The 24,795-nt window shown below is 34.2% G+C and overlaps 1 protein-coding gene across 2 annotated transcripts in view; it reads left to right on the top strand.

Annotated features, from left to right (window-relative positions):
* The window catches only part of LOC149572451 (folate receptor family protein), an 82,479-nt gene that overhangs the window by 26,682 nt on the left and 31,002 nt on the right, over positions 1-24,795 (top strand). The window lies entirely within an intron of this gene.

Genomic DNA, 24,795 nt, shown 5'->3' with positions numbered 1-24,795 from the left:
TATTAATATATGTAATAATAGTATATTATCAATATTAGCTATTAATAGGGAAGAGCCTACAACACAACTGTAAATTGTGAGCCTCTTATCGAAGAGGTTGTTGGTCCCCAAAACCGTAGATTGGAATCCTACGAGCCTTGCCTGCTCGATGCTGGGATATCCAACTGGTTAAGGCCAACTTGACGGGATCAATCAATGTGATCTAAATCCCCTGCGCTTCCGGCTCTGCAAGACCGAGGCGGGTGCACCTAATCTTGGATAAAACACTTAGATCCAAGACACTTGAAACAGATCAATCAGAGCACAAACACAATAAATATTTTCCAAATGGCAAGAAATATAGGAAAACTTTAAACTTGAGATTTATGAACTGAGAACAAAAGAAAATGATGGAGATAACGTTTTAAATGCAATATATGAATATATTAATTTCTCAAAGGCAAGAATTCAAGCGATTGCCAGCATATGGATTACGAATTAGGAGCAAAAGACCAGTGTCTAATTAGATGGGCAATAGAGTCAAAAATTATCAACTGAAACGTACAACTTTATAAAATCTAATATATCCAACTTATAAACAATTTTAATATTCAGACGTGAAGGATCAATTATTTAAATGCAATTTTAAATAAGTCTAAAATGCACTTTAACTCTTACAGAGACAAATTAGACATAAATAGGGAAACAAATAAAATATTTCACAACATTTATGCTTATCGAATTTAAAATGCGATAATGATCCCGTCCATTTATCCTGAATATTAAAATATTTATAAAAAATAAATAAAAGACATTTATAAAGGACACAATTTAATAACGAATTAAACTCTAATGCAAATAAAAATAAATGTGCTCACAGATTACGCCGGAAAATTTATAAGTAAAGATACTCCTCAAGGATGATCTATCCACAGCAAATTTATCCAAATCGAATGAAATTAACCCAAAAATCCACCATCCATAAGCTTAGTTTAACAGGTCACTCTTCTGCCGATGAGAAAATATAATATAAAACAGTTCTGGACTCAAATTAAAAGAAAAATGAATCTGTCTTGTCTCTTCTTTCAATTTTCACATCTACTATTTATAAAAACCCGAAAAGGCACTATGCCTTTTCGAAAATAATGCATCCTTTCGTAACAAGTAACTAACCAAAGATTTCAGGATTTTAACAAAGTTTAACACGGCTCATTTGTGTAACTATCGGCATCCTGGTAATCCTTTTCCCGCTAAATGGCTTCCTTCCTTCAATTTCAATCTCTAGTCACGACTGTGATGAAATTGTGCAAGCACTTGGATATAATATGGAGTATGTTTCAAGGTTGCTGTCGTCTAATGGTTGGGTTGGTGTGCCTCTGAACTGGGGACGTGCAAGCTTCATCAGAAAATCCATGTCATGGCATAATTTTCTATAGGCAGAGCATCATTTAGATGAATATCCTTGCCGCAAGAAAGTCTCCATGTCTCCACGTATTCAAATCTGCAGAAAACATAAAATGTCATCAGATACACATCATCAAACAATCACTAACGGGTTGATGAAGGCTTAGCGCTATAATTTCTATGATCAAAAAATATTGAAACTGAGTCCGTCATATCTCATTCAAACGTCACTCGGATTCCTTCCTGCGTTAGGTTGGACCAATATGCTATCGTTGTGGATGCCTGTGTGGATTATTCCTTTCATAACATGCACGAGAATCAATAAATATTTCTCCATCTCTTGACTTCGCTGTTATTGCATATCTCAATTGCTGCTGACTTCGTGGCCTCGTATATATTCCTATTACACAAACTTGCCTTTGAGTCACATTTGGTTACTATCAAGTAGGGGTAATTGCTTTGATTCATCACAAAGTTCTTCATAGCGCATGGTGAATGATAATTGTCATACATCTCATCACGCAGAACTTTAATGATAACGATGTTCGAGGGATCATAATAGTGGTTCTGATTTAACTTCTCGAAAAAACATTTCTTGCTTTTGATTGCTGCTTCAATAAAATTTCAATCCTTACTTACTGACGCCATTCCAGATGTTGATTAATTGTGATTACAAATCACTAAAAAAAAGGGCTCATATTGCTTGTGAACATGGCACTTGTAAATTGTCAATGATCCTGTCAAGTTTGAATTCATTGCCATCATTTGGAACATGACTTGGATTGGTTGCACATAATAGTTTGAACAAACTGCAATTTTAAAGTACAATTCCATCAACATGCCACAACTCTGTGCCAATTCTTCAGGAACAACAGGAGAATATACTAGGCTAAAGATATTACTGTCGTCTTTGACAAAGCATCTATCAGGCTGATCATGTTCTAAACATGGTTGACAGATACATTTGTTCTTATCAGATATGTAATGCTGTGTATTTACATCAAATAATACAAAACACCATTTGCTCACTTTATTGCAGAAGTGCAGATAAACATATGCCATTGTTTATGTGCTTTTAGTTTCAACATACAATGAACCAACCATAGATCATCTCAATACTTAAACTATTTGACAGTGATAGCATCCTTCAGTGGTGTGTGTATATAGATAATAGCAGATCTCACCCTGTCCCAATTCTTATATTCCTTATTTTATAACAGATTCTAGAAGCCAATAAAACAATCAAAATGCTTCCATCATTGCTTACTGCATCCTGAGTGTACTGATTGAAAATAAGATGAGTGGACAATTTCCAAAATAACTGGATATGTTTCTTTATATAATAAAAAATGGAGACTCGGGAATTTTGGGCTCCATCAGAGGTCTTGGGTTCAAATTTTCCCGTGCATAACAAAATAATAATTAATAATAATACATAATAATTAATCTTGGCTTTGGCCTCTTACCAATCAAAAAATAAAATAAAAATATTAGCTATTAATATGATAAGTAACAATATATATAATAACATATTATTAACAATAATATATTCAACAATATATTATAATACTTCATTATTTAATATTTATATATTTACTATGTATACAATTATCAAATAATATATAAAAGTTGTATTATAAATATACAAAATGCAAACAACCAATGATTAGCAAAAGCATGTATAGTTACGGCTTTTCCTGAAGGAGGATCTCTTCTGCTCTCATGCGGCATAAATAATGGGAGGTGATAGGAGTTAAAGTCATTGGAATAGCACTAAATAAAACCAAAAATGGAACAGACAGCCAATCAATATTGAATGAAGTCTTACATCAGCATCCAATCATCAATTTGTCTCTTCCATAAACAGAGTTGGCAGATATTTGTAAGAGAAAGTATATATTTAGATGCATAGAATGAAGTTTTACATCAGCATTTAATCATCAATTTGTCTCTTCCATAAACACAGTCGACAGATATTTGTAAGGGAAAGTATATATTTAGATGAGCAGATTAAAGAGTCACATCATCGCATCAATAGGAAGAATAAAGAGACAAAATATAAAATCTCAAATATAAACACAAGCAAATCACCAAACATAAGAAAACCAAAAAGAAGAATTATCTAATTCAAAGGAGAATCAAGTAAAGAAAGGACAACATCATAAACCAATCAGCAATGAACAGGACGTCCAGTCAGCATTCTGATACAATCAGCATTTCTTATAAATCTCAAACAATAAACACTTGGTACCATGACTATATGATCAAATTAATAGATTACATTCAAAAAATTGTATTATTCATAGAACCAATTGTACAGTCCAACAGAAAATACAATCAGGAATTAAAGATCCAGTCCTTATAAAATCAAACCATCTCTGGTCGCTCCGTAAGAACTGAATACCTTGCCTAATTCAGGAATCTCCTTACAAGAAGCAGTATCAAAAGGCCTTTCAGAATTATAATTAGGAGACATTATTTTGCAGTCAGGATTGGTCTTCAAAGTTAGGAAGACATTTTCAGATCCATCTAGGGGATCAGGACAAGATCTTAAAAAGGAACAAATCCTTTGGGATATCGGATAATGACTGAGTTCCCCAGCCATTCAGTAAAAGTACCTTCATTTGTATCAAAAGCACAAATCAGAACTAGAGCAAGGGGCATTCTAGTGAATGTTCCAAATGAGGAATCAAGCAGAGATTAGGCATCTCTAAAGGGACTAGCATGTTAAAGCATGTAGCTTTGGTCTGACAATAACTGTGATCAGCATATATATCAAAGTAACGTGACTCGGACTCAGCAAGGGTAACTTGACTCGTGACTTGGCTCGGACTCAGCAGTGAATCGGCAAAGTAAAAAAATTTCAAAATTTTGAGATTTTTTAGGATTTAAAGAACATTCCATGCACCCATTATTGAATAAAGCTTAAAGACACAATAACATCATTAAATAGAAGGTAATTTGATCACAATGCACATACTTAAAAGTTAAACATACATTGACTACATAAGTACAAAGGTAAATTGCTAAATACTAAATACTAGTTGAAGGAAAAATTAGAAAAGTAAAACATAGATGTATAAAATGATAAATCCATGAAACCCATCAAAATGTATATCAAGTCCATGAAATCCAACACATCAATATTCATCATCAAATGTTCCAAATTCCGGTCATATGTTAAACAAAAAGTTAAAACAAGAATATAGCTATGGCTTCTAGTCCTCATCCTCATCCTCATCCTCATCCTCATCCTCAACCTTAGGCTCAATATAATCTATAAAATGCCTCTTAGTAAGGCGTATAAGGTAGGTCTAGGATGATTGATCAGCCATAGCATCAGCCTATGAGGTGCCTCTAGGATCAACTGTAGTCTCTAGCTCTGCCAGTGCCTGTGCGGTGGCACTAGGAACAAGTGGAGCTTTTTGGTCCTTTGCTGCCATAGCCACAACCTCGGCCTCTCTGTCTGCCTCGTCAACCCACTCTAGGTCCTCATCATCAAAGACAGGATTAGTAGCCTTAGTCATCCACTCAAACTTTGGATCAACCTCCTCTAGAGTAATTGAAGAGGTGTCAATATCCAAAATCTCCTTGGTCCTAATGCGTAGGTTGTAATGCACAAAGACTAGCTTATTCATTTTCTCCACAGACAACTTGTTACGCCTCTTCGAGTGGATGTGCTCGAACATGCTCTAGTTACGTTCACATTTAGAAGCACTACTTGGCTGGCTCATTATGCGGATGGCGATTTGTTGAAGGTTTTTGGTTGAATGCCCAAACATTTGCCACCATCTATTTGAATTTTGAAAAAAGGAAAAGAAAAAAATATTAATCTCATTTCAAAATTTGAACTTTAAAGCTAGAAATTTGGAAACTAGATTGTATAAGGCTTAAGTTGCAATTTTCACCTAGTTGCAATTTTGTACGACCTTCATTGCAAATTTGACTTGAAAAAATGGGCCCTAATGCATTATTATAGGCATCCATCTTGAGCAATATATCTGTGGCATTAGTGGCCATCTTCGATATCACAGTGTATAGCTCACTAAGAACCTCCTCATCTATCTTGAAATTTTCATGGAAATGGTATGCTGAATTGAGGTAATAGGCTGCTGTGTGGATGGGCTTATGATGCTGATTTTTTCATTTCCTATCAATTATGCCCCAAATAGGGCCATACTTGTCCTCAACCCCTACATATTTGGCCTTAATAGCCTCTTTGGTCCTATCCATGCCCTCATATATGTAACCCATAGCGGGCTTCTCCCCATCAACAACTTGTAGGAGGGCTACAAGGGGCTCAGTGGTCTACATAACAAGTAAACAAAAAAACAATTCTGTGAATGCTAAAACTTTACAAAGTTGCACAATGAAAATAAAACAAAAATATGTATGAGATAAATTAATTTATAAAATATTAAGATTTAAGCTTTTAGAATTTAAATTACTCCCAAAAACCTTCTTCATAATAAATGCATTTTGTTGCATCTATCCCTGCAGGGGTGGTGGCAAAGGAGGTGGAACTCCACTGTGGACCAACAAACATGCACCTCAAAGCTAACCTTGAATTCAACAAGGATTTTAGTGTGATAAAATTAGAGGCAAATCTTGTGATACTAGGATGAGCCAACTCCTTTCCCTTCGTGTATTCTCTCATAATGCTGAGGACCAAGGCATGATTATAGATGAACTTGCAAAGAGTTTTGGCCTTAGCAACACATGATTTCACCCATTCAAGCTTGCCAATATCCTCTAACATGAGGTTGAGGCAATCGGCTGCACATAGAGTCCAAAAGATTCTTGAGTGTCTCTCCATCAAAAGTTTTCCTGCAACAATTTTAAATTAGTTAGTAAACAATTAAAAAATTTGATGTGTTAAAAAACTTTTAATTTTCAAAATTTAATGAAAAACTAAAATAATTTTTTTAGAACTTAGAAGTTAAAATTTTACCTGCAGCAACATAATTAGCTGCATTATCAGTGACCACTTGGACAACATTCTCTTCCTCCACCTCCCTTATGACCTCCTCAATAGCCTTACATAATTTTTTTTGCATTTTTGACATGTGAGAAGCATCTATAGACTTCAAAAACATGGTGGATTCTGAAAGTGAAAATTAAACAAAATAATTATCATTGAATAGTCAATAAATCAAAATTTTAGTTATTCAATCAAATGTTAAATTTTAGACTTCGAAAAGTAGAGGATGATGAATTACCTTTGTTAGAAACAAGAAAATTTAGGAGGGTCCTATTTCTCCTGTTTGTCCATTCATCTGTCATAATGGTACCTTTTGGCTCCAAATCTTTCTATGGTCCTCCAATTCAAGTTTCATCTCCTCAACCATTTCTAGTAAGAGGGGGCCACTCAACAATCATCAAATCCCCACACCACAGATGGAAACCGCATCAATCATCCCATGCCAATAAGGAGTCCTGTTACATTTATAAAAACATTTTAATTGGCATATTGCAACATCAAGTTAAAATTATAAAACTGAATTTAAAACTTAAAATATAAAACAATCAAATATAAATGAAGTTGAAGTACCCGTCCGCTATAAATGGAATGTTGTAGAAATACCAAAACTTGCAAATTGCTCTTATTCCAGCTTCATGGATCTCCCTATTCCAGACCAAGCTCTCAAGTGAGGGTTGTGCACCAGGAGTGGAACGTGGTAAAAAAAAATTGTCCAACCTAGATTTTCTGACTCTAGGACGAAAGGTAATGCTAGTATTACTAGTAGGGGCAGTGCCACTAGCAGTACAAGGAATAGATGTAGAAGAAGTACAACTAGCAGAAGCATTAGGATGATAGGGGGGAAGGGAAACACCTTCTCCAACACAACCTATTGAACCTAGGGGTATAAAATTAGATACAGAAGCATTTTCAAATGAGCGTGGAAGGGAATTGGAACCAATCTGCGCTAACTCTGCTAATTGTTTTTGTTTTAATTCATTTTCTTGTTCATATTTTTCTAAGGCAACATAACAAAAAGTTGAGCTTCAAGAGTTGCTACTTTACAGGTCTCAACATCATGACCACCTATGCCAGCAATATGGTATTTCAATCTATTTATCCCCCCACTATTAATGTCATTACAAATTAGGCATTTTGTTTGAGTTCTACCTCTACACGGAAAGTCTATGGAGTACTTCCAACACTCATCTTTTTTATTGCCTTTAGAGAGCTTGGGTTTTTTAGCTGGAGGAGCCATTATGAATAAGGAAAAATGTCAAGGTTGCTGCAATAAGACATTTTAGACCAAATACTACCATTTAAGCATTGCATTTTATGAAGATCTAAAGTAAAACAAAACCCATAAACATACAAAAAAAATTCATCCAAAAAACCCATAAGCATAGAGAAAAAAACTATCAAAATCCAAAAAATCAACTCTTACCTCTTTGAAATGAGTTGAGAAGTGTTGAGAAGAGCTCCTATAAACTCCTTGATGATCTAAATGCAAGCATATTGTTGCTCCAATGTCACAAATGCAAGCTTTTCTCCTCTTCCTTTTAGCTGGTTGCAAACAATGACACTCTATTTCTCTTCTTCGTCTCTCTTTTTCTTTTTCTCACAATAGAGTGTTATGAAAGCCCTTTTAGGGTTTTAAGGATAAAAAAGAACCAAAAAATATATTTAAAAAAAATTAACATTTTTTTATGTTTTAACCTCTGTCGGACATTGACTGCCGCAGCTAGGTCATGACAGTTGTGACTCGCAAGTCACACTCCCTGAACTGCTTAGCTTGGGTCACGGGTCATCTTGACCCGGCAAGCCCTCCTTGACTTGCTAACTCGGACTCGCAGTGAGCCTCATTACTCTGAGATATATACATATGTATATATGTACAACAATATGATGCACATACTATTATATATATGCATATGTATTATTGTTGTATGTGAATCAATGCACAGTTCTAACCAATGATCCTATATATTTTTTGATATCATTTAAGGCATGATTGAAACTTATTTTGATTCCTTTGATTTTAGATTACTATCGGTCTATACTTTATATCAAGCTACAATTCATAATGATTGGTAATACATTATTAGACTTGTGTTAAGTCTATAACAAATTGGGCATGATTAGTTAACACCAAACCGGTGTGATGATGAACGTTTATGTCTCCATTCAGAGACGTGACCATTCACCCTCACACCCTTCCGCATGATATGTATACTTGATCCGCTTGAATAAACAAGGCATCAAAATCAATTAATGCAAGCACATCAAAGGATCGAAGGACATTTCAAGTTCAAGAACATTATATTATCTCTGTTATTTCTGTACTAACTTATACAGATTCTGGAGCAAATCTATCCTTTGTCAATTGTGTTCATACCTGCAATAAAAGTTGTGTATCAATTAGCCACAAATTTGATATCTGGTAAGAAACTTTACATGGTATTAGAGCCTTGCTAAGGAGAGATCTCATTAAGTTTAAGAGACTAGATTTCACATTAAATTGCAGTCTCTCATTTCTTTGCAAGATGACAAACATGTTAAGATTCGAACACTACCTTACAAGTGCTGATAACTTCGAATCCTGGAAACTTTGTATAATGATATTATTAAAAGAAAACAAATTGGAATCTTTTGTAAGAGAAGAAAAAGAACCTAAAGATGATCTAGAGAAAACTGAATGGATAGAAAATAATGAGAAAGCTATGAAGATAATCGTGGATGCAGTTCAAGATCACACAGTGCCTATTGTGACAAAACATGCTACAACATATCGCATGTTTAAAGCTCTTGAAAATGCATTCATAAAAAATAACACTAGCAAAAAACTTGCTCTTAAAAGACAAATGAATAATATGAACACGAATAAAGGATAAACAGTGAATGCCTTCTTCATGAGAATCAAAGAATTGAGAGATCAATCATCTTCAGTTAGTTATGAGATTGACAACTAAGAGTTATCACTAATAGCTTTAGGAGGACTACGAAATTCTTGGGAGTCTTTTGTACAAGGTATAAGTGCAAGATCGAAAATCCCAAAACTAGAGTGATTGAGATTTGATTGTCTTTAAGAAGAATCGAGATTAATGATTAAAGGAAAACATAAAACCTTAGATGAAGACATTGAAGTTCTTAACACCAACTCTCATAAGAAGGGAAAGAAGAGCAACAAAAGGAAAAGAAACTTTCATGGAAAAGGATAGTCAAAACAGAAGAGAGACTTGTCCAAAATTCAATGTTTCAAATGTGATCAGTATGTGGGCATTATGCACTAAATTGTCCTGATCAATCTAAACTTTAGGCGTCATTTGCCAAAATTGATAAGTCAAATGAAGATCATGAATCTGAGAAGTATGCCTCCTATTCAACATTGTCTGGTCAAATATCAACGAAATCCAACACTTGGATAATTGACAATGGATCTTCAAGGCACATCACTAGATATCAGGATAACCTAGAAAGCATGCAAATAGAAATAGATGAAGTTACAATTGGTGATGATTCTGCACATTTTGTAAAAGAAATTGGAACCTGCACCATCAAATTGAAATTCGGAAATTCTATTCAGCTTTCTGGAGTTCTTTATTTACCAGGTATTAAAAGGAATTTAATATCTATATTTGCACTTGAAGATGATGGTTATAGAATTGCATTCATGGAAGGTAAGGTACTAACATGGCCTAAGAATTCAACTATAAAGAAGACTCTAACAATAGGAGTACGACAAGGACTACTATATGAGCTTTGCACTAAGAAAAATCTCGCACTTGTTCATAAGACTTTAGATTCAAATGAAATATGACATAGAAGATTAGGTCATATCAACTTCCATGCTCTAACATCTATGGAGAAGTTAGTATTTGGAATGCCCAAATTAAGTTATATTCACAATGAATCCTACAAAGGTTGTGCCTTAGGGAAAAACACTAAAAAGTCATTTCCTCATAGTTTGAGCAAAACTAAAGATGTGTTAGAACTAGTGCACTCTGACCTATGTGGACCCATGTCTACACCATACCTTGGAGGGTTCTTGTACTATGTGATATTTGCTGATGATTTTTCAAAGAAGACATGGATATACTTCCTTAAGTGCAAAGAATTTGAAAAGATACTTTCTAAATTTAAAGAATTTAAACCTATCATTGAAATCTTCTTAGAAAAGAAAACTAAAGTTTTGAGAATAGATAATGGGAAATAATACACTTTTGAAATATTTAAAGAATTCTGCAAAGTTGCTGGGATTAAGAGGGAGTTCACAGTTCCATACAATCCTCAACAAGATGAAGTTGCTAAAAGGAAAAACATAACTATTGTAGAAGTTGCTAGGGCTATGATTTATGATCAAAACTTGAGCATGTCATTTTGGGCTGAAGCATCTAATACAACAGTCTATATTCAGAATAGATGTCCTCACTCATATTTGGACAACAAAACTTCTAAAGAAGCATTTTCAGGAATGAAATCTGACATTAGTCATTTAAGGATATTTGGATGTCCTGTGTATACTCATGTACCTAAGGAGATGTAATATCCCCATTTTCGCTAGCATTGGAGTTTCAGGGATTAGCCTATTATTGTGATCCTCATAGGTTAATAATTGTGGATAGAGGGTCTTCTGAGGCAGTGGCTTGGCTTGGGAGAGTTTTATCTTTTATACAATTCAATAAGCTACAGGTTGGGCTTCGTTTGGCTTAGATTGGACTTCGTTTGGGCTTAGTTTTGTGTACTTACTATTTGTGGTAAGTTGGTGTTGATCGAGATGAACCCTTTCTATTTTTGGAAAGTGCATATGGTTACATGGAGAAATAATAGGTATGACTCCTATTTTAGACGACATATTTAAATGATGAGTATTTTGGGAGTTATTATATTTTTAATAGCCAAATTCTTATTAAATAATTAAATGGCTTATTATAAAGTTATAATTTAACTTTATAATTTCACTTAAGTTGAAGATTTAGTTATCATTTGAAAGAGCCATTTATTAATTAGTTAAGTCAAGTCAAGTCAAGTTACATTTTGGCAACAAAAGGGAATTTGGAAGTTATAAATACAAGCCCATTTGTTGAGAAAGCACACTTGAATATACATTTGCTTTGGTTGCTTTTGTGGCTTTTTCCGAGTTTTGATATTTTGTGGCTCTTGTTGAAGTATAAGGGTTGAGTCTGAATTTTTGAGAAGTTCTTGGCAATTGTGCTGAAGTATACAATTGGCCAACATCTCCTACTATATTTTTTGTGGCTAAGGAGAATAATCTTGGATATTACATATTTTATTCTTGATCATCTAGCTGTGGGTTTGTGAAATTTTGAGAATCAGTTGAAGGGTTTGAAGGAATTCCAATTTTACTAGGCAGCTGTCATTTGGGATTCAAAACTGGCTTGTAAGTGGATGTTTGGCATTCTAGAGGGGGCGTCTTGCATTTTCATTTTATCTACAGCCCATTCAAGGATTGGTGACTGCTTTATGGGCTAGGTGGTTAATGAATTGGTTGTATATTGACTCCCAGACCTGCCTTTGGAGAAACGAGGAAGTCTGCATTAAATCTGTGGGTTGGAGTCAATTCCCAAGGCCCAACATCAACCATTTTGGAGCCACGAATTACACACTCTTGCTGAGATTTGCAAACAGCCTAGGCGGTAGCATTTAATAGGTGATTGGGGCCGGTTTGTAGAGACACGTGGGCATCTAATAATGTTTCTCCGACCTGCATGAAAACTGGATCAGAATTTGGGAGCCTTGCATTTGTCCTCCAGTGTGTAGTTTCCAATAAATTGGCAAATCACATATCCTAGGTTCCCAATTTAATTGTAATTTCAGTTTCCTGTCATTGCTTTATTCAGATTGCAAAAGGGTTTTGTTAGCATTGTGTAAGTCAGCCTTGCCTTTCACTATTTTTTTGAGCAAATCAGTATATATGCACCAAAGATCTCATTTCAGTATAACAGAAATTGCCATTGGCTAAAAATTACAAGCAGTCTTGAAATGCAACTTCATGGTTATGATATTTCAATTTCAAATTTAATCTGTATGCATAGTTTGTTTATGATTTGGGGGGAATTGTTTGTATGGAATTGGAATAAATTGTACTGATATCAATAATTTCCAATTACTTGCTAAGTGTTTGATGCAAAGTTTAATCAATGAATTATGGAATCAGTCGTGGTAGATTTGCCATCACCAGACCAAGGGTTATTACAGGAGAAAAGGACAAAGTTAGAACCTACTGGAAGAAAAGGAATTCTTATTGGTTTTAGTAAAACAGTAAAAAGATACAAAATCTACATACCTGGACCAAAACAAATAGAACTCAGCAGAGATGTCATCTTTGAAGAAGATATTGCTTTCAAAAGAGCCAAAACTTTAGATGAACTAGATTTAGATGACTTATCCTATTCCCGAGAAGAAGCTCTTGCTCCTGAGATTCAAAGAGAGTACCTTGAAGAGACTTCAAATGAAACTAAGATCCTTCCTGAGACTTGAGAAGAGAGTCTTGATAATTCTAAAAGGCCACTTTGGGCAAGGAAAATTATATAGGAAGGAGATGAATTTGCAGCACCTTCAGGGACTTTCAGATAAAGCAAAAGACCTCGAAAATTAACATACAGTGCATTCATGTGTGAGGGTCCAAACCCTGAACCTTCAAATGCTTCAGAAGCACTTAAACATCAAGCTTGGAAAGATGCAATGGTGGAAGAATATCATTCGATACTAAAAAATGATGTTTGGGATATAGTTCCTAGACCTAAAGGAAAATCTGTTGTTTCTTTCAAATGGCTCTTCAAAGTTAAATATGTTGTAGATGGGAGCATTGAAAAACAAAAAGCTCGTTTTGTGGCTAGAGGGTTTTCTCAAAAGGAAGGAATCGACTTTGAAGAAACTTTTGCACAGTTACCAGGAATACCTCAGTTAGAGCTGTAATAGCCATCGTAGCACCTAAAGGTTGGAAAATCCATCAAATGGATGTAAAAACTGCTTTTCTAAATGGAACAATTGAGGGAGAAGTATGCTTGGAACAAGCATAAGGATTTGTGACTCATGATGCTACCTCTTATGTATGTAAATTGAAGAGGGCTCTATATGGACTCAAACAGGCTCTCGGAGCTTGGTATGAAAGGATTGATAAATACCTTCTAAGTCTTTGATTCACCAAGAATGTTTCTAATCCAAATCTTCACTTTCAGGTAACTAAAGGTGATATGTTGATTCTAATTCTTTATGTTGATGACCTTCTGATTACAAGCGAAGAACATCTCATTAATCAGTGTAAGAAAGATTTGGCTTCAGAATTTGAAATGGACTTATGAATTCTTCATTACTTCCTTGGTTTAAAAGTTTGTTAGAAGTCTGGGAATATCTTCTTGCATCAAAAGAAGTATACTATTGATATTCTGAAAAGATTTGGAATGTGGAATTGTTGACTTAAGTCAACACCTATAGAAACCAACTTACACAAACTAAAGGAAGCAAGTGCTGAATCCAGACTAGTTGATCCCACTTTATACATACAGATAATTGGGTCTCTGATGTATCTTGTGAATACTTGACTTGATATCTGCTATGATGTGAATGCATTAAGTCAGTTCATGTGTGAACCTCGTGAAATTCATCTTGTTGCTTTGAAGCATATATTAAGGTATCTCAAAGGAACTATTGGGTATGAACTTAAATATGAGAATACCAGCTTGGAGTTACATGGATATATTGATTTTGATTGGGCTAGAAGTGTAAAAGACGGGAAGGGCACATCAGGATTTTGTTTCAGCTTAGGTTCAGCCACTCTTGGATCTGCAGAAAGCCAGCTTCAGTTGCTCAGAGTTCTACTGAGGCATAGTATTTTGCAGCAAGAATAGGAGCTAGAGACAATGTGGCTTCGAAAGTTGCTTTCTAACTTATTCTATGAGCCTATGAAACCTACCACTATTTACTGTGATAACCAAAGTTGTATCAAGTTTTCTGGGAATCCAGTATTTCATGATAGATCCAAGCATATAGAAATTCCTTACCACTACGTAAGAGACATAGTGGAAAGAAGAGCTATTAGTTGGAATATATTAATACAGGTGATCAAACAGCTAACATTCTCACCAAGGCTCTTCCTAAAGTGAAGGTTGATCATTTCAGAAAGAAACTTCGTATGGTTGAAATGTGAGTTTATGAGATTGAGTCTCAACTTTGTAAATTTGTATTATTTCAACAAAGATGTTTTAAGTGGAAACTCTTTTTTCATATGTGTGACTCTATGACTTATGGGCCTACCCTATGTACATTATTAAAATGTGACAATCTTTTATAATGAAATGTTGATTCTAATAATATAAGGTGATGACGTTATAATTATTAGATTACTATCATGATGAATGTCATGTGACTTGATATTCATGGAAAAATAATGATAGTTAAAAGAGCATGTTGATAGATATCATGTGACTTGATATCTGTTGAAGATTAATATGTTTAAACTCATGGTGGATATTATGTGACATAATATCTATGGATATACCATGATCTTGTATGGTAGATATCTTAAGACTTGATATCTGTGTACACATCATAATTGGAAAGAATATCACAAGACTTGATTTTCTTAAATATATCTAAATGATATCATTTTTCAAATAAGGAGAACTTAGATATATGCACTTTGTCTTCCCTAGCAAAGAGGGAGTGTTAAAGCATGTAGCTTTGGTCTGACAATAACTGTGATCAGCATATATATATCCATATGTATATATGTACAACAATATGATTCACATATTGTTTTATATATATGCATATGTATTATTGTTGTATGTGAATCAATGCACAGTTGAAACCGATGATCATATATATATATTTTTTGAGATCATTTAAGGCATGATCGAAACTTATTTTGATTCTTTTGATTTTAGATCACTATCGATCTATAATTTATGTTGGGCAACAATTCATAATGATTGCTCATACATTATTAGATTTGTGTTAAGTCTATAACAAATAGGGCATCATTAGTCAACACCGAATCGGTGTGATGATGAATGTTCATGTCTCCATTTGGAGACATGACCATTCACCCACACACCCTCCCACATGATATGTATATTTGATCCGCCCGAATAAACAGGGCATCAAAATCAATTAATACAAGCACATCAAAGGATCGAAGGACATTTCAAGTTCAAGAACATTATATTATCTTTGTTATTTCTGTACTAACTTATACAGAGTCTGGAGCAAATCTATCCTTTGTCAACCGTGTTCATACCTGCAATAAAAGTTGTGCATCAGTCAGCCACGAATTTGAAATCTGGTAAGAAACTTTACATAGCAAGACTCAACAATGAAAGAGAGGACATTTCATTCTCATTTAGAGTGACAGAGTGTTTAGGATAGCTCTTCGTTTGGATCAGTTTGACACATTTACTGTTTATAATATGTATGTATTTCGGGGAAGTGAGGATTATATCTTTAGTTGGGCTCCTGAACAGGTTGGTCTTAGTGTTGACATTTGGTATCGTTGATGGCAGTATCATTCAAGGACTTGCTTATAATAGGAAGTCAATGTTGAGTTGTTATCTTGGTAGAGGTGACATTACTTCTCTTTAGTGATATTGGGATTGTTGTCTTGCATTTTGTCACCACAAAATTTAGGTAACAGTACGAAACTTTTTCAAATTAGTTTCGCATTTCTCTGAGTTTATTTCATTATTTAATTAGTTAGTATTGATCAACCAATCGGTACCAATTGATACAATGAATCTTTTTATTGAAGGCCTTCGTCAAGTCTTTTTTGTTTTGCTTTTTGTCAAGCCTTTGCTTGATTTTTGAAGCCTTTGAAGTTCGTTTTTTGCTTTTGAATTTGTGTTTTCTTGTTTTTGGTTCTTTGAATTTGCTCATATTAATCCTTTCGATCTCCCCTTCGATTCGATCTAACCTAGAGGTCAATCAGAGTTGTCAGTCAAGAGATATGGTCATTTTAGTGCCTCAAAAGTGGACATTTTAGGTGCAACAGCATGAATTAAAAAAATGATGTTATATTTTCATTTTGACATTCACTTTTTGAAAATATAACATTTTACTCACTTTTTGTTATGTTTTAAAGTTATTTTTTATTTAAATTTATAACTTAAAGTGACTATAGAACTATATAGTTACTTTTTAAATTTTTGATTTTTAAATCAAATTTTTATATAAATGTCACGTTAACTTAATGTTTATAACTTATATTGATTAATATAATGCATAAATATTATTTTTGACCCATATTGTTGACATTTTCATAAAAATAAGTGAAATGCATAACTTAAAAGCCTAAAAGTGGACATTTTATGTGCATATGCATGTAAAAAATTATGAAAAGTGGAAACTTTTCATGCTAATGCATATGAAAACTCATTTTGAAGACTTTTTCATGCCATTACATCAAATGCTTGTAAAAGTGGACCTTTTTGCTGCAATGACATGAAAAGTTAAGTTTTCATGCTCGTGCATGAAAATGGTGAGATATGTTTATAAAATGTGTAAGTGACTCCAAAAAGTGAGATTTTGGAGACTTGCACATTTTAAAATATGTAATGGGCTTCAAAAAGTGAGATTATATCTCAAGACATATTTTAAAACATGCATTGGACTCTAAAAGGTCCTCTTTTGCCTTCCTACATGTTTTAAAATATGTAATGAACATAAAAATGTCCTATTATGTGAAGAAAACATGTTCTTGCTCCAAAAACTTCCTATTTTGATCATAACTTTTGATTTTTTCCATGGATTTGAATGAAATCAGTTGCATTCATCATGTTTTGGAGAGGTGATCATTTTGCCCTCATCAAAAATCAAGTTATTGCACCCAAAAATGTGTTTGAAACTTCCAAGCTAGGGCACTTTTTTGTATAAAACTCCATAAATCTTCAAAGTTTGATCACATTTTTGTATGAAATCAAATCGTTTTGGCCCTATTTGCTGATTACATCACATAGTGATCACCATTTTTGTGTTTAAACATCAAATCGTTTTGTTTGGAAGATCACGTTTTTTTTTTGCTTGGAGAAACATGTTTTTGCTTAAAATGTCCAGAAAATTGGGGTTTTAATCCACTTTTATGTGTTTTGAAGCCACTTTTTTGCATTTTGATCTATGTATATCCATTTGGGGAAGTCGTTTTTGCATTCACAAGTCAAAAATGACTTTAAAACATGCATTTTTTAAGTCACGTTTTTGCAAAAACGACTCAGATTTTTGAATTATAAAGTCATGTTTTTGTTCAAAAAACTTAAAAAAATGCATATCCAACCCATACCTTTGATCAAGAGGGATTGTTTTTGAGTTTTAAATGCATGATATTGTTTTTGGAGACCATTTATTTGGCACTTTCATGTCAAATCCGACCATGGAATGTCCATTACATGCAAGTGCGGAAAAAGTCAAAAGATTGTTTGAAAATCTGAATTTAAGGGACAATTTGTCTTAAGTCTACAAATCTTGCTATTTTGGCTCCTTCTCCTTCATTTTTGGCATTTAATCTTCATACAAGTGGGCTCTTTCTTTCTTGCTATTTAATTTGTGCTAATCTTGCTATTTCCATGCATATTTTAGCTTGAAATTGCCCATTTGTCCATATATATGCCATGAAAAGTGCATTTTGCCTTTAAAAAGGATGAAAACTTTCATTTTCACACTTTTGGAATTTCCCCAAACTCCAAATTCGAATTTGCATATTGAAATGGTTTCCTTGTTGACATGTTTGAGTATTTTGCCAAAAGCATGTGTTTTTTTTTTTTGTTTGTTTTTATGTTTTGCTTGTTTGCATTTCGGTTTTTTCTCCATTTGGAAGAAATTGCAAGTTCTTTTCCAAGAACTTGAGCACGTTTCACTTCACTCCACTTTCCATTTCCATGTCACAACATTTCATCTCTCACTCAATGAAATGTGATTACATGTTTTTCATCCCATTCGCCATCCGCATATGCATGTAATCCCATTTTCCACTTCCGTTTTCACCCATCTCACCTTTCATTTCCATTCGCACGCACGATTACATGAAATGTCTTACGTGTAATTGCATCTAAAAGGTCCAATTTTGACTAAAAGTCACTTTTTGAAAATTAACAATTTGCATTTACACACATTCCCATGCGCCAAGCACTTTACTTCAAAAAAAAAAAAAGGGGGAGTTAAAGCCTTAAAGGTGCTGATGGAAAGTTGTTTCAAGTGTACATCTGAACATCGTCAAGAAGGTTTCCAAAGTGTCAAAGACTCTAGTTTGTGCTGATCTACAAAGGAGAATTCATGACAACTTGAGTGAGAGAAGATGGATCACATCAAATTTCCACATGATAATGGACAATTCATCAAAGAGAGTTAGAGGTTGTCAAAATACGCAACACTATAGTTATCAACGTGAATGTAGCAGTACAAGATACAGGAACTCCCAATCCTGTTATCATCTAGGATTGCATCATCAAGTACAAGGCCTTTCAGAACCGTTCTTTTCTCTTCCGTCTTCTTTCTTCTTTTTTCATGTTTGTAGTTGGAGAAGATGCATTACATGAAAAAGTGTAATTACATGTAACGTGAGTTACATGTGTATGTAAAAGATGTAATGCGAGTTGCATGTGCAGTTGCATGTAACCCTTTAGTTTCTGTAGTTAGACTTGGTCAAAGTTGGTTGAGTTGCTCCCACTTTTTCCTCTTTTTTCTCAACTTCTTTACCTATATAAAGGAGTGCCCCCTCATTGTAAAAAATATCTTTTGTTGTATGCAAGAAAGCTCTGCCACATTTGTGCAAGCATATCTTTGATTGTGTAATACAAATTTGGGAGAAAAGTGAATAAAAGAAGCAATTGGATTCGAAGCTTTGACTGGAAGCAATTGTGATAGAACAAATTAGAAGCTTTGACTATAATTTGTGCTTATTGTCTTGATTCATGTTATTATTGTGTGTTCAATAAAAGAGCATAGAGAGTTAAGAAACAATTGAAGTTTGAGCTTTGACCAGGAACAATTGTGAAAATCCATAGCTAGAAGCTTTGTCTGTGGTTTGTATTTTCATCTTAATTCGCAAAATAGTTAGATTGTTCTTACTTTTAGGAGTCTTTGTGCCCTAATTGTAGAGATTTTACCACATAGAAGTACAACAGGACTTAGAGCCAAACTGGTACGTTTTGGCTAGCCTTTGAGTTAGTTAAAATTTATCGGTATCACTGTTTTCAGCTCTTGATAGAAGTGTAGTGAGAGATTTACCTTGCCCATTATTCATTTTACGAGTAAGTGGATCTTTTGTTGAAAGTTAAGAAGAAAGGATATTAGTAACACCCTGTTTAAAATCTCTCAATTTCTTGCTTACCTTGAGTTGATCCAAAGAACGGTGAGAAGGGGGAGCCTTCCCTTTAAGGTAGGAGAGACTCTGTCTCACACGCTGTGGCTGGTCATCCTATTTTGCGACTAAATTTTTACCCAAAACTGTCGGTTGCAAAATATCCACCCAACAGTTTTTTGGCGACTCTGCTGGGGATATGACGCGCATTTGAGAGCCTCATGCTTTCATTTGAAGCATACCCGTGTCCTTTTTCATTGTAAATATTATTCATTGAAATTGTTTCATGCATTTACCAAGGACATGTAAATGGCCCAAGGTCCTTGGGGAAATGCTTTTGGACCGTTGAATCTAGCTCCACCTCTACATGATCTTCCTAATGGCTCATGAAAGAATTTTCCCAAATTCTTTGGTGATGATGAACAACATCCTGATGAGCATATTGCTTCTTTCTACATTGCATGCGGTGTTCATGCTATTGAATATGAGAACGTGTCTGTTAGGTTGTTCATGAAAACTCGACAAGGTGTGGCTGCTGATTGGTTTTACCATTTACCACCACGTACTATCACAAACTAGGCTACCCTCATAGCCAAGTTTGAAGAAAGGTTCAAGCCTCCTGAAGATGCCCATGCATTATTGGCCCAACTTGTTCAGCTGAAAAAGTTATCTCATGTGCCTATGCCTGAATTTGTTGCTCATTTCAACAAATTGACACGAAGAATTCCGGTTGCTGCTCAGCCTACAACCTCCAATTTGAAGTGTTTCTTTATCAATGCTCAAATTCCTGAAGTTAGTTTTCTATTAAGGAGAGAAACCTTGACTACTCTTGCAGCTGCACAGACATTGGCAATTGAAATTGAAGATGATCTTATTCTTGCTGGGAAAATGAGAATCGAAGCAAGTGAATTTGAAGAAAGTCACCATTCTTATAATTCACCTTCTTCTAGCACAAGGGTAGATCTTGCGGTGCAGAGATTAGCAAATGAGATACTTGCCCTCAAAAAGCAAATAGCTCAAAGCATGTTCTTTGTTCCTCATGAAGATGTACCAAGGAGGCCTCTTCCAACTATTTTGCAAAGTTCTCTTGTTGGGAATCAACAAAATTAGCTTCACCATCTAAGAAGCTTGCAATTGAAGCACCATTAGCAAAGGTAGCAGTGACACATCCTGAATCTGAAGCTAGTGATCTTGCTATTCTCTTCCAAGAAAAAGAAGAAGACATAGCTAGCGACTCTCATATCTGGTGTATGCAGTCTCAGAAGGCCTATGATAATGAAAAGATGAAGGGAAAAATTTCTTCCAAGATTCAAGATGCTTATGTCATTAAAGTTGACATGCAAGCAAGTTCGAATCAAGCTGAAAATGATATGTTTGTGTCTCAAGGTCATGAACTTGGAAACACTTTGCATAAATGTTCTATCCCGGAGCTTGAAAAAGAATTTCTCATAAACAGTAAAGACTTTCCCAAGTCAAAAGTTTGTGAGCAGCATGTTGAGGCAGGCAGTATAGGCATGTCATTATTGAAATCACATGAGCAAGGTTTTCTTGAGCATCTTAAGGTAGTGGTGATTGATGAACCAATCAAGAAAATTGCAGTTGGCAAGAAAAATTCAGAATTTGTTCGATCAAGAGGATGTCCAATCCGACATCTTGCTTGGTTGGAGGCTAATAGAAAGCTAGAGATTATAGATGTACCTGAATATGAAAATACTATCAAAGAAGATGTCAAAGAAGAATTTTCAGTTATGGAGGAGCAATTTCAATTCATGGACCTTTCTTGGAGCAGCAGTACGCATCAATCATTTCAAAAGGGTGAATTCTTCCATCTCTTTCAAGAGGTGTTACATCAGGCCTTGACATCATTGCTCCTGTTGTTCGTGTTCCATCTCTATGAAGTTGCATGTGAACATGCAAGGTACTGCAAGCTACTAAAAAAAGGTAGCTATTTTGTTGAACCCGTAAATGGTTTCATCTAAAATTTACATTTTTGGCTAGTTTTAATTAGGTAGGTTTACCTTTGTTTTCAATAAGTGCACTTGCACATTTTTGTTTTATTAGATTTGCTGTGTTTTAGTCGCTTTAGATTTATTTTTATTTTTGGTTGCCTGACTCTATAGCCCAATGGAGTGGATAAAGGCACTTAGAGAACTTGATTCTATGTCACTCTTTGTTTTTAAGAATAAACGAGTAACATTCCCCAGACAGAGCCAGCTGTTGTCCTGCATTTTGTCACCACAAAATCTAGGTAACAGTACGAAACTTTTTCAAATTAGTTTCGCATTTCTCTGAGTTTATTTCATTATTTAAGTGGTTAGTATTGATCAACCAATCGGTACCAATTGATACAATGAATTTTTTTATTGAAGGCCTTCGTCAAGTCTTTTTTGTTTTGCTTTTTGTCAAGCCTTTGCTTGATTTTTGAAGTCTCCAAAGTTCGTTTTTTACTTTTGAATTTGTGTTTGCTTGTTTTTGTTCCTTTGAATTTGCTCATATTATGCCTTTCGATCTCCCCTTCGATTCGATCTAACCTAGAGGTCAATCGGAGTTGTCAGTCAAGAGATATGGTCATTTTAGTGCCTCAAAAGTGGACATTTTAGGTGCAACAGCATGAATTAAAAAAATGATGTTATATTTTTATTTTGACATTCACTTTTTGAAAATATAACATTTTACTCACTTTTTGTTATGTTTTAAAGTTACTTTTCATTTAAATTTATAACTTAAAGTGACTATAGTGCACTTTATGTTATAATTTTAAGTTGAGTTACTTTTTAATTTTTCACTAAAAGTGAGTATAGAACTATATAGTTACTTTTTAAATTTTTGATTTTTAAATCAAATTCTTATATAAATGTCACTTTAACTTAATGTTTATGATTTATATTGATTAATATAATGCATAAATATTATTTTTGACCCATATTGTTGATATTTTCATAAAAATAAGTGAAATGCATAACTTAAAAGCTTGAAGTGAACATTTTATGTGCATATGCATGTAAAAAATTATGAAAAGTGGAAACTTTTCATGCTAATGCATATGAAAACTCATTTTAAAGACTTTTTCATGCCATTACATCAAATGCTTGTAAAAGTGGACCTTTTTGTTGCAATGACATGAAAAGTTAAGTTTTCATGCTCGTGCATGAAAAAGGTGAGATATGTTTATAAAATGTGTATGTGACTTCAAAAAGTGAGATTTTGGAGACTTGCACATTTTAAAATATGTAATGGGCTTCAAAAAGTGAGATTATATCTCAAGACATATTTTAAAACATGCATTGGACTCTAAAAGGTCCTCTTTTGCCTTCCTACCTGTTTTAAAATATGTAATGAACATAAAAATGTCCTATTATGTGAAGAAAACATGTTCTTGCTCCAAAAACTTCCTATTTTGATCATAACTTTTGATTTTTTCCATGGATTTGAATGAAATCAGTTGCATTCATCATGTTTTGGAGAGGTGATCATTTTGTACTCATCAAAAATCAAGTTATTGCACCCAAAAATGTGTTTGAAACTCCCAAGCTACGGCACGTTTTTTGCATAAAACTCCATAAATCTTCAAAGTTTGATCACATTTTTGTATGGAATCAAATTGTTTTGGCCCTATTTGCTGATTACATCACATAGTGATCACCATTTTTGTGTTTAAACATCAAATCGTTTTGTTTGGAAGATCACGTTTTTTTTTTTGCTTGTAGAAACATGTTTTTGCTTAAATGGTCCAGAAAATTGGGGTTTTAATCCACTTTTATGTGTTTTGAAGCCACTTTTTTGCATTTTGAACCATGTATATCCATTTGGGGAAGTCGTTTTTGCATTCACAAGTCAAAAATGACTTTAAAACATGCATTTTTTAGTCACGTTTTTGCAAAAACGACTCAGATTTTTGAATTATAAAGTCATGTTTTTGTTCAAAAAACTTAAAAAAATGCTTTTCCAGCCCATACCTTTGATCAAGAGGGATTGTTTTTGAGTTTTAAATGCATGATATTGTTTTTGGAGACCATTTATTTAGCACTTTCATGTCAAATCCGACCATGGAATGTCCATTACATGCAAGTGCGGAAAAAGTCAAAAGATTGTTTGAAAATTTGAATTTAAGGGAGAATTTGTCTTAAGTCTACAAAACTTGCTATTTTGGCTCTTTCTCCTTCATTTTTGGCATTTAATCTTCATACAAGTGGACTCTTTCTTTCTTGCTATTTCCATGCATATTTTAGCTTGAAATTGCCCATTTGTCCATATATATGCCATGAAAAGTGCATTTTGCCTTTAAAAAGGATGAAAACTCTCATTTTCACACTTTTGGAATTTCCCCAAACTCCAAATTCGAATTTGCATATTGAAGTGGTTTCCTTGTTGACATGTTTTGAGTATTTTGCCAAAAGCATGTGTTTTTTTTTTTTGTTTGTTTTTATGTTTTGGTTGTTTGCATTTCGGTTTTTTCTCCATTTGGAAGAAATTGCAAGTTCTTTCCCAAGAACTTGAGCACGTTTCACTTCACTCCACTTTTCATTTCCATGTCACAACATTTCATCTCTCACTCAATGAAATGTGATTACATGTTTTTCATCCCATTCGCCATCCGCATATGCATGTAATCCCATTTTCCACTTCCGTTTTCACCCATCTCACCTTTCATTTCCATTCGCACGCACGATTACATGAAATGTCTTACGTGTAATTGCATCTAAAAGGTCCAATTTTGACTAAAAGTCGCTTTTTGAAAATCAACAATTTGCATTTACACACATTCCCATGCGCCAAGCACTTTACTTCAAAAAAAAAAAAAAGGGAGTTAAAGGTGCTAATGGAAAGTTGTTTCGAGTGTACATCTGAACATCGTCAAGAAAGTTTCCAAACTGTCAAAGACTCCAGTTTGTGCTGATCTACAAAGGAGAATTCATGACAACTTGAGTGAGAGAAGATGGATCACATCAAGTTTCCACATGATAATGGACAATTCATCAAAGAGAGCTAGAGGTTGTCAAAAGACGCAACACTATGGTTATCAATGTGAATGCAGCAGTACAAGATACAGGAACTCCCAATCCTGTTATCATCTAGGATTGCATCATCAAGTACAAGGCCTTTCAGAACTGTTCTTTTCTCTTCCATCTTCTTTCTTCTTCTTTCA

The sequence above is a fragment of the Cupressus sempervirens genome, chromosome 2 (assembly GCF_028749045.1).
Source record: "Cupressus sempervirens isolate cs-2001-9-10 chromosome 2, ASM2874904v1, whole genome shotgun sequence".
NCBI lineage: Eukaryota > Viridiplantae > Streptophyta > Pinopsida > Cupressales > Cupressaceae > Cupressus > Cupressus sempervirens.
Note: the sequence above shows the minus strand (reverse complement) of the source record. Positions and strands in the feature narration are given on the sequence as shown.